Genomic DNA, 11,214 nt, shown 5'->3' with positions numbered 1-11,214 from the left:
GTTATTAAGAGCTGAGTAAGCATACAATGGAAGTATTTGGTGAAAGTGTAGCTGGCTGCACGGACAGTGTTTGTGTTTCACAGACCTATCTGTCAGTATACAATGAAAACACTTTCCAGAAATAACCAGGGCTCTGTGGGTTTAGCCTGTCTAGCTCCTGGTGATGATCCGGCCCCCATCATCCTGTTATACAACCTGGATCAGGCATTATGTAGCACTGGCTAAACTTTTTCAGCTGTGATATTTACTTTCTCTCCCAGACAATGTACAATGCTTGCAAGAAGTTTAAAATTTGTAGCTGGAAAAAACAGATTCAAAGGTCAGTTTATAGATTAAATACATTTAGAGAATGCAGGGCTGGGCTATTCAAATCTGGGCTTTGATTCCAAATCCAGGCCTTGTTTTCTGGTCCCCCCTGGTACTTAGTTTAATAGTTACAGATTCTGATTGACCACAGAAAGGCATTATGGAAAGAAAGAAAGCTGGAATATCATCAGAACCCATAAGGGCTATGATTTGAATAGCCCTGCTGTAGGGCTGAAAGTTTGAACAGACAGTATACTGATGGTAGTAATATTTTGTTATTGATACAAACTTTTATCAGATAGATACAACCTTGTCTTGTTGAGTACCCTCACCACATTAAGTAACAAATCACAATATTTAGACACTCCCCTTACTGACCTATCTATTTAACGACTGCACAGACTTATGATCAGCTCACTGACCAGTCAGTATTCTACAATATCTAAAGATGGTTGACACAGTATGACTGAAATATTGGTAAGAGGCAGCTCCTCCCTAAACAACCTAATAGTAGGAAACGGAACTCAGCTGTTACGTGAGGAGTGTCTGTATTATTCTTTGTTTTACAGCTGAGCTACTTACCTTCCTTCCAGCTCTATTTCTTCAGAGCTTTAGCAGAATGATATCCAGGTTAACTGGCAGAGCCCTCGGCCTTTATAAGGAGCATCGCACAAGGTCACTGATCACCAAATCACTGCTATCACAGCTTTTTTTTTTCCACCTTGATTGGAAAACTGATGTGTATCACAAAACGTGAGTTATATAAATTAACTCGTTTTTCTTCTTTTACACTTAATTGCACAGATAGAGATTTTGCAACTACAGTTTGTGTATGAAAAATAACAGTAACAGTAGATTTGCAACATTAATGAAGAAATGGCACCCTCTAGAGGTGGTGGCAGGATATAAATGGGAGTCTTACACAGCTGCACTTAATATTTGTCTGATATAGCAGTTTATATGAACTTGTGCCAGATGAGGGGATACTGCATACCTTGCTAAGGGGAGAGATGAAAGGATGTGTAGGTGACGAAGGACAGGGCTCACAAGCTGGAATGGAGGGCATCTTGCTGTTGAATCTCTTGGGTCAGTGTTGATGACTAAGGGCCAGTGCTCTTAACCCAGGCATGTTTCCCAGCATCTGACGAGGGACGTGGACAGCAGGGATAGGCCGCTCTCACATATTTGGGTCAGTATATATGCTCTGTGGAAAGCACAAATTCAATGTTTTCTGTGAAATACATATTTAAATATCTTCTGCAGGTCATGGTTTCATCTGAGAGCCAGAGCTCTATCTAATAATGACTGTTTTCATTATTGTGTTCATAAAATCAGACTCAGATCTCTGGTGTATGTAATAATGTAACATTTGAATGCCACCCAAACACATCTTGGCCCACCCTAAAGCTGAGGAAATATCAACACATAGTTATGTTTTATTCATCATTATTATTATTTTAAATTATTGTAAACAAGAAGGAAACAAGCCAAATTTTAAATGGAATTTAACTCCTACACCGTAGCCTCCCTAGGAAACCACGTGCTCAGTGAATGTCAAACAGCTGGAGGCTGAACTACACACTCTCTGCAACACATAGGCAGTGTAGTGTTAGGTAGTACTTGCAACTGCGGGAGTAATGAAGCAGATGTGTGCTTATTACCAAATTTCACTGTACTGAAGCACATGAAGTCTTGGTGAGTAGCACTGCCACTTCACACCTATACGTCCCCTGCTCCGAGCGTCTGCAGTTTGCTGATTGTCGTTCAGAGCTGGGGCTACACGTCCCCTGACCTGAGTGTCTGCAGTTTGCTGATTGTCGTTCAGAGCTGGGGCTACACGTCCCCTGCTCCGAGTGTCTGCAGTTTGACGTTCAGGGCTGGGGCTACGCGTCCCCTGACCTGAGTGTCTGCAGTTTGCTGATTGTCGTTCAGAGCTGGGGCTACACGTCCCCTGCTCCGAGCGTCTGCAGTTTGCTGATTGTCGTTCAGGGCTGGGGCTACACGTCCCCTGACCTGAGTGTCTGCAGTTTGCTGATTGTCGTTCAGAGCTGGGGCTACACGTCCCCTGACCTGAGTGTCTGCAGTTTGCTGATTGTCGTTCAGAGCTGGGGCTACACTTCCCCTGCACCGAGCGTCTGCAGTTTGACGATCAGGGCTGGGGCTACACTTCCCCTGCTCCGAGCGTCTGCAGTTTGACGATCAGGGCTGGGGCTACGCGTCCCCTGGTCCGAGCGTCTGCAGTTTGACGATCAGGGCTGGGGCTACGCGTCCCCTGCTCCGAGCGTCTGCAGTTTGACGATCAGGGCTGGGGCTACGTGTCCCCTGACCTGAGTGTCTGCAGTTTGCTGATTGTCGTTCAGAGCTGGGGCTACACTTCCCCTGCTCCGAGCGTCTGCAGTTTGACGATCAGGGCTGGGGCTACGCGTCCCCTGGTCCGAGCGTCTGCAGTTTGACGTTCAGGACTGGGGCTACGCGTCCCCTGGTCCGAGCGTCTGCAGTTTGACGTTCAGGACTGGGGCTACGCGTCCCCTGGTCCGAGCGTCTGCAGTTTGACGATCAGGGCTGGGGCTATGTGTCCCCTGCTCCGAGCGTCTGCTACAAATTTTTGCTACCCTTGCATGTTAACATGGTTTATCTTAAATGTTATTCATATTTTATTGATATTTTTGTTCATTACATTAATTGGTTTTACTTGATGAGACTACATTAAATTGTGTTTTAATTTAAGTATACGTTTAATTTCAATAAGTGAAAAGATTTACGTTTTGGTTTTACCTTGAAATAAAATTCCTTGCAATTACATTCTTACCCTGGTATCACATTTTCTTAAAAAAACTGAAAAGTGTAGGTAGCAGTTTTTGGTAGCATAAAACTACAAACTACGTGTTAAAAACTGTTACTTCCCCCCCTCCCCCAATTTAAAGTATGGGATGGTAGTTTTGATAACATAATTCCATCTACAAATGTCCATTCAAAACTATTGGTAGAACCTTTTGGCAAAGTAGCAAAAACCGACAGAAGTAACTGGAAATTTCTGCTACGGTAGCAAATTCTGGGAAAAAATTGCAGAATACCAGTATTCTGAAGAGAAATTTAAGAGGTGCTCATACTGCCTACTGATGAGTCCCAGCACACTTCAAGCACTGAGGTCAGCCTTGGAATGAGGTGCGTACAAAGTACAAATCTCACTTTATTTTTTCCAGTTAGGAACAGCATGTTATAAACCCAGTGTCACGATCGTCGGTGGGCGAACAGGCAAGCAGGGGAGAGGAGCCAGGAAGTCGGGTAGAAACGGGGATTTATTCGGGAAGCAGGACCGGGGTAACACGACAGTAAACATCAATGACGAGTCTGGGGAAGACTGACTCAGACGAGGACTAAATACAAAAGATAAGCCACGGATAACGAGCCACAGGTGAGAACAATCAGGGCGAAACAGGAGGTAATGAGGTGGGCGTGGCACACATTGGGAGCGGACGGAGTGGGGCGTGACACCCAGGGTGTTTTAAGCTATATTACATACTTCAGCGTCAATCACATGTACAGTACTAGCTATTTTGTTCTCACCTACTACGACTTATGTTGTGACCCAAGGTAGTGTTGCAAAGTACACTACAACTTTTATCACCAGTTCTAAATGAATCTGAATTTTTCATGCATTTCGCTGCATCCATCTTCAGCATATTATTTCACTTTATTCTTGCTTTCTAAGCACCACACTTGCCCATTCTGTTCAATTTGCGATCCACTGCAAAATGTAGTTTAGCTCCTTTTGCCCGAATGACTGAAAGTGCCATACTTTTGAAGTTCTAAGTGCTCCTCGAGTCAGATTTAGTACTCCACCCCTCCCCCCACCACTGCTATTCCACGGCTTCTGTCACCACCCCCGAGAGAACTTTTTTACGAGCATAATACTTTGTGATGTAGTATGCGGTGTAAAAAGATTGACAACCAGTTTTACATGGCCCATAGCACGTTTTCAATCATATTTACACTCACCTAAAGGATTATTAGGAACACCATACTAATACGGTGTTTGACCCCCTTTCGCCTTCAGAACTGACTTAATTCTACGTGGCATTGATTCAACAAGGTGCTGAAAGCATTCTTTAGAAATGTTGGCCCATATTGATAGGATAGCATCTTGCAGTTGATGGAGATTTGTGGGATGCACATCCAGGGCACGAAGCTCCCGTTCCACCACATCCCAAAGATGTTGGGTTGAGATCTGGTGACTGTGGGGGCCATTTTAGTACAGTGAACTCATTGTCATGTTCAAGAAACCAATTTGAAATGATTCGAGCTTTGTGACATGGTGCATTATCCTGCTGGAAGTAGCCATCAGAGGATGGGTACATGGTGGTCATAAAGGGATGGACATGGTCAGAAACAATGCTCAGGTAGGCCGTGGCATTTAAACGATGACCAATTGGCACTAAGGGGCCTAAAGTGTGCCAAGAAAACATCCTCCACACCATTACACCACCACCAGCCTGCACAGTGGTAACAAGGCATGATGGATCCATGTTCTCATTCTGTTTACGCCAAATTCTGATTCTACCATTTGAATGTCTCAACAAAAATCGAGACTCATCAGACCAGGCAACATTTTTCCAGTCTTCAACTGTCCAATTATGGTGAGCTTGTGCAAATTGTAGCTTCTTTTTCCTATTTGTAGTGGAGATGAGTGGTACCTGGTGGGGTCTTCTGCTGTTGTAGCCCATCCGCCTCAAGTTTGTGCGTGTTGTGGCTTCACAAATGCTTTGCTGCAGACCTCGGTTGTAACGAGTGGTTATTTCAGTCAAAGTTGCTCTTCTATCAGCTTGAATCAGTCGGCCCATTCTCCTCTGACCTCTAGCATCAACAAGGCATTTTCTCCCACAGGACTGCCGCATACTGGATGTTTTTCCCTTTGCACACCATTCTTTGTAAACCCTAGAAATGGTTGTGCGTGAAAATCCCAGTAATTGAGCAGATTGTGAAATATTCAGACCGGCCCGTCTGGCATTCAACAACCATGCCACGCTCAAAATTGCTTAAATCACCTTTCTTTCCCATTCTGACATTCAGTTTGGAGTTCAGGAGATTGTCTTGACCAGGACCACACCCCTAAATGCATTGAAGCAACTGCCATGTGATTGGTTGATTAGATAATTGCATTAATGAGAAATTGAACAGGTGTTCCTAATAATCCTTTAGGTGAGTGTATATTGGCCCGCCAATAAATCATTTTTCACAGCCACAAAATAACAGATAATCAACACCACTAACCGTCGACAAGTTTTAACGGCGTTGTTTAGCAGATTATCCGTATAGTCAATTCAATTTATTTATTTTTTATATAGCACTTTCACAACAAAGTTGTCCCAAAGCGCTTTAGAGGGTTGTGTTGTGATACATAAAACATAATTAGAGAGAGATAAAGAATGGGAAAAGGGAAGGAAGGAAATTGAATAAAGAAAGCCAGAAGACAACGGAGGAGAGGAACCCAAAACTCCCAAGTAGGGAGAAAAAAAAAACCTCTGGGGGTCCAAGGTCAACTGGCGCGCCCCCCCCCCCCCCCTTCCCCGGGCAGACTAACATTACCGAAAACAGAAAAGAGTGGACATGCTTGCTAAAAGGAAGGTATATGCTGGGATTAAGAATGAAGACAAAGTCCATCAATGAGTCTGTTATCCATGTTGGCCTCTGAGGGGTGGCCAAGGTCTTTTCTCCATGTTGAGCTGTGTTGGGTGACACTGAAATCTCCACCCATGATGATGCAGTTTGTATAACCCATTTGCGATGTCACCCTGCCATGGGTCTTCACCAGGACTGCAGCTCAGATGGTGCCCACCCCGGGCACCACCCGAACATGTGGGAAGGTAGAGAGCATGGATGGGCGGAACATGCGTTGACAAATAAACAGACAAGCATTGTAGATAAAAATAACATGTACAGCAGCACGAACAGCCACCTTCGTCCACCTTCTGTCATGCCTCAGCCTCGCACCAAACCCGCCCGGTTCCATAACAAGACCTGCCGCCAAACAACAGAACCATGGTTTTCTGAGCATTTAGTGATAAGAAGTTTTTTGCCATCCAGGTTTTGACTTCGTTAAAGCAATTAGCTAAGGTGACAATAGGTGTGGTGTCCTTAGGCATAACCCAAAATGTATATTTGGGTGTCGTCTATATAGGAGTGATAGTTAACATTATGTTTTCTTATTATGTTTCCTAATGTAGAGGAAAAACAATAAAGGACCAAGCACTGATCCCTGTGGTACTCCGTATTTGACCTGTAACATTGACGATGGAGTACAAGTATCTGACAATTTAACATATTGATAGTGATTAGTTAAGTATGATTTAAACCACTTCAACACCGTTCCATACAACCCAACTGCAAATTTCATTGTTGCATGCTTTTTCATGTCTAAAATAAATAATATGCGATGTTTTAGTTTTAAAATATCAAAATAAACGATAATATTAGGTCGTCCAACACCCCCAAACACATGTGTGGCACTTATTTTTTTTAGTTAAAATAAAAACGGAAAAGCATGTGTACTTCGTCACTTTACACCACTATTGTTATGTAATTCTTAGGGTTGGGCAGGCACTGAATGTCAGTTTCGAGATCAGTGATACTTACCTTCATTGGATCGGGTACGGCCCAAACCCGCGAGTTTAGTTACACCTTTTCTCCGCGATGGACACAAGCGCGCGAGGAGGAGGAGGGTCGTCTTTTTATTCATTTACTATATGCGTTTGCATTTGTTTATGAAAATTGAAAGGATATGCAGGGCAGCTCGACCGGTCGGTAATCGTCATCAGATCCCCGCTAATCACTCCGCCCTTGATCCTTTTTAAGAATATTGTACGTATTCACCTACGGAATATTAAGGCGTAGAATTAAGCCAAACGTCAACTGGTTGGCAGGGGGCGCCAAAAAACAAAATAAAAAGTGTCTAATTACGGGGTATTAAAAGTTAATTATTAACATGGACTTTTATGCATAGTATATTTTTATACTTATTGTTACTTCATTTTGTTACCCAAGTTTTCTTTCGTTGATATCACCTGGTAAAAGTCCACTGTCACGCTTCTGACAAAATGCTAACTCACTCCGCGCCACTTATTGCTTTGGTTTCAGTCAAACCAACGGCTTATTTAGTGACGACCAAGAGCAGTTGCCTTTATCCATTTTTCAAATTGACATCAATTTCAAACTGGCCACTCAATTTCAGTAGTCTGGTGTCGTAACAGTGAGCTGACCACTGGCCTCTTGTAATCATGTAGGAATATGTGTTACATTTAAACAGTTGAATATGGTTTGGAAAAAAGTGTTAGTGACATCACTAATAGAGTCATTAGTACCGGAACTAAATGAATGTGATACCTCTGTGTTTTTCCGTACCGGTATCCCGTGCAACACAAATTTCAGCATTTTAAATTACATTAGATAATTGTTGTTGTTTCAACTATAATCAATTCACTTATTTTTATCGTGGCTAGCTAGAAACATTCTTGTGGCATTGGTTTTAACAGACAGCAGTCATTGTGCAATGCCTTCGAATTCTCCCGCTGCTGCTGCCTTCCGCTTAGGTGGGCGTTCCCTCGTTAAAAAAGTAGCCTATCAGAGCCGTACACTTTCCTGCACTACCTGGCTAGGTCAATGAGTGTAAAGGGCGAGGCGATCGCTTTATTTTTTCGAGATGGTCTGCAGTCATGACTTTTCAATTTTCTTCGAACTGCTGCGGCAACGGAGGGGCGCCAAGCTTTAACCAGGGGGAGGGCAGTGCCCCCCACGTAGCTCCGCCCCTTTACAATAGGGTAAAAAGAAAAACAGTAAGCTTTTGATTTCATACGGATGATCTGTAACTCACTAAAATTCAAAGTTTCAAAATAACCTCGTTTGGAAATGTTCTTTTAAAAAAGCAACTGATAAAACAAAACATCCACTACAATGAACTGTACAAAAATACGAACCAAAACTGAATTTTTACACAAAAACGATCAATGAAAGGTATGATTCGAAAAGAAGAATATTGCGTTTCACATTTATTATAACGTCCTGTTTTTGCTACGTGTGGGTCTGCGACGGCGATGTCGATGACGTAGCGTAGTGAAGGTGGGCGAGGAGAGTCAGGTGATTCTCAAGTCACAAGTGCCAGTGAAAGGGCGCTCCGTAGCGCTTCGTTACAAAACGCACCAACCTCGAACACAATTGGCTGAATGCCCTACAGATGATGAAAACGGGCCAATCGAAACGAAACGTTGACCGCCAGTCTAATTCATCCTTTCTGCCAAAACATTCAAGAGCGACGTCAGAGCTGTACAGTCTATGTGCGGAGGTGTCGGCATCTCTACGTGGTGAAGTGACTGGAGAGCTGCGCACGGAAAAGCGGTTCCTTCTCTTAAAACATATCAGTGTTTCTAGTTTGTGAGGTAAGTTTTTTTTTTGCACGGTTCCGTCCGGCAGAGATATAATTAATTTTTCAACGTTAGTATAACTTCTAATGTCCCAGAGGGTACGCTGACAGGGCACATTTTGGCTTTCGGGATCGAAGTCACGTTTATGGCTGTTTATGGACAGCTCATCGTGTATATTGCGCTGTTTTATTATTTTTCTCTAGTTAGTAGTTTTATCCAGCACTGATAAGTTGACAGAAACCTCCCGGTGGATTTACAAGCTCCAGCTGTTCTACTCCAGTTTAACCTTCCTTTGTAATTTTGATTTTTGGTTCGTCATGTTCATGTTTTTAAAGTGGCCTTTTGTCGTGGTCGGAGCCTAGATGGAGAGGGTGTTGTGCTCCGTCCACGACTGGGGGGGCAGGCAGTCCGCCGGAGATCCCGCGGAGCCGGGCGCCTGTCTCTGCGCCAAACACCGGTATTTCTATAGTTACGGCGCCTTCGGAGACCTATTTATAAATACGAACCCTACACATAATTATAAAGAGTTACGTATCTTTTTTTCTCCGACAGTAAGCGTTTCTGCATATAAAACTATGCAGCACCCAATCGAAATTATAGTAACTTTAACCGTGGTGAAACGTAAAACATGTAGCGGCCACCTTCCCTTGTAATTGTTGACACGTTTAGGCTAGGCTGTCCTGCAGGGATTGTCCTCTTGTCTGTTGTTTCTGTTGTGCATTTGTAGATCTGCTCGATGTTTCGGAATTGTCGTGCATTAACCCTTACATAATTGATGAAAGATGTGAGTGTACCAATCGATAACTGGAACCGAAATTCAAATGTCTTATGGAATTCCTGGTGCTTAAAAATATAGAACCGCTACTAATTAGGAACCGGTTCTCAATACCCAGCCCTACACGCCAGTCTTCGCTGCCTTCTGGTGTTTCACGTGATATGCGATTTTTTTAAGGGGGGGGCAAGTCGCATTGGTGCGCCTAGTTTTAAAATTGTCGCATTGTCTTCAAAAATGGTCGCTGTCTAGAGCCCTGCTATGAAGTCATGGTCAGATTAGACAGATAAATTTACCATTTGATAATCAATAAAATTTAACGTTCCCACTGTTTAGAATTTGGTATTTTTAAAGCGGGACAACATTCAATGTTCAGTTATTGAGATGGAGTCACTCGGTGGATTGTGGGTTCAGATCCCCGGATGGATTGGTATCCTGTTTAAGTTGTACTTCAGTCTCGTGCCGTGTGTTGGTTGTCATAGGTATGGCATCAAATCACTCGCCACAGCCTGAATTTGTATTTATGTACCCGAATTTGAATGTTAACCGAAGCTTGAATTTCATTACCTGAATATCAGGACCAGATTTTGAATACGTTTACCTGAACTTGTCTTTTTGTAATTGATTAGTGTTTTTCATCAGTGGGTTTCCTGAAACCCATTTGGGTCACCCAAGCTTTTAATGATCTTTATGGAGGATTTTGTGCCCAGCAGCTGAATCCCCAGCTTAATAATTGATTCAACGCCTCTTCAGAACTGTGTGACCGGATGATGATATTGGTAAATGACAACATCAGAAAAGTAACTTTGTGCCGGTATTTAAATGATTAACCGATTATGGCCTTAGTCAGGGAAGTAGACTTAGGCCTAGCCTATGTTTCCGACGCAGTTTAGAAAAACACATGGATTTGATTTTTTTAATTCCTTATACGATAAGTGACTGTATCCATATGTATTTAGCAGACTGTTTTGTCCAAAATAACATACAAGTGAGGCAAATGGCACATTACGAAGGTCTAGTGTATCCTTGTCGGTGTATGTAAACATAGGTCATAATAGTACGCGGAGACTGTAATACTTTCTGTGGTGGTGCGTGGTTTTAAAAAATTTGTGAACCATTTTAGATGGCAAGCTGTGTGTTTTTAGATGCCATTGATTGATCATTTTCCACAGAGACTAGAAGGGATGGTCAGCACCTCTATGCCACCCCCCAACCCAGTTGACAGGTTTTAATGCTGGCTGTTTAGTGCATCATCCATGTGTTATTTTTTCAGGCTTTTTCTTCAGCTGAATAAAATAAACTGCATGGCTTGGAACCACATGCGTTCATTTTAAATGTCGCCCAACCCTACATTACACCTCTACTCTGAATTAATCATGAACTCTGTTTGTTGCAGTCATGATTACTATGGTGCTGGAGAATCCTTAGGTTGCAATATTCATTCACTGCATGACTGCTTACCTAATAAAGTACGTAATAAACGTAATAAAGTATCAATTATTATTATTATTATTATTATTATTATTATTATTAACCTGGGATCACATATTGTCCCTTGATAGTCATCTGTCTTGATAGTCATCAGTTTTGTTAAGGGAAACAGCTTTATTTCATTCTCCTGAGTCTTTGCAACAATCTCTGTGCAGTTTAGGGTCCATTGGCCTGATAATTGGCCCCTTATATTTTTCAGAAATAATAGATTGCTTGTGCCAACTTGTGAAA

The 11,214-nt window shown here is 42.7% G+C and overlaps 1 long non-coding RNA gene across 1 annotated transcript; it reads right to left on the bottom strand.

Annotated features, from left to right (window-relative positions):
* Positions 1–5,871: 5,871 nt before the first annotated feature.
* LOC111848938 (uncharacterized) lies at positions 5,872–7,427 on the bottom strand. The gene is made up of 3 exons (XR_002839424.2): positions 7,343–7,427; positions 6,940–7,176; positions 5,872–6,324 (listed from the first exon to the last, which is right to left on the bottom strand). It is a non-coding gene; the product is annotated as an uncharacterized lncRNA (long non-coding RNA).
* Between the last annotated feature and the right edge of the window lie 3,787 nt (positions 7,428–11,214).

Source organism: Paramormyrops kingsleyae, chromosome 10 (assembly GCF_048594095.1).
Source record: "Paramormyrops kingsleyae isolate MSU_618 chromosome 10, PKINGS_0.4, whole genome shotgun sequence".
In the NCBI taxonomy this organism is placed as follows: Eukaryota; Metazoa; Chordata; class Actinopteri; order Osteoglossiformes; family Mormyridae; genus Paramormyrops; species Paramormyrops kingsleyae.
Note: the sequence above shows the minus strand (reverse complement) of the source record. Positions and strands in the feature narration are given on the sequence as shown.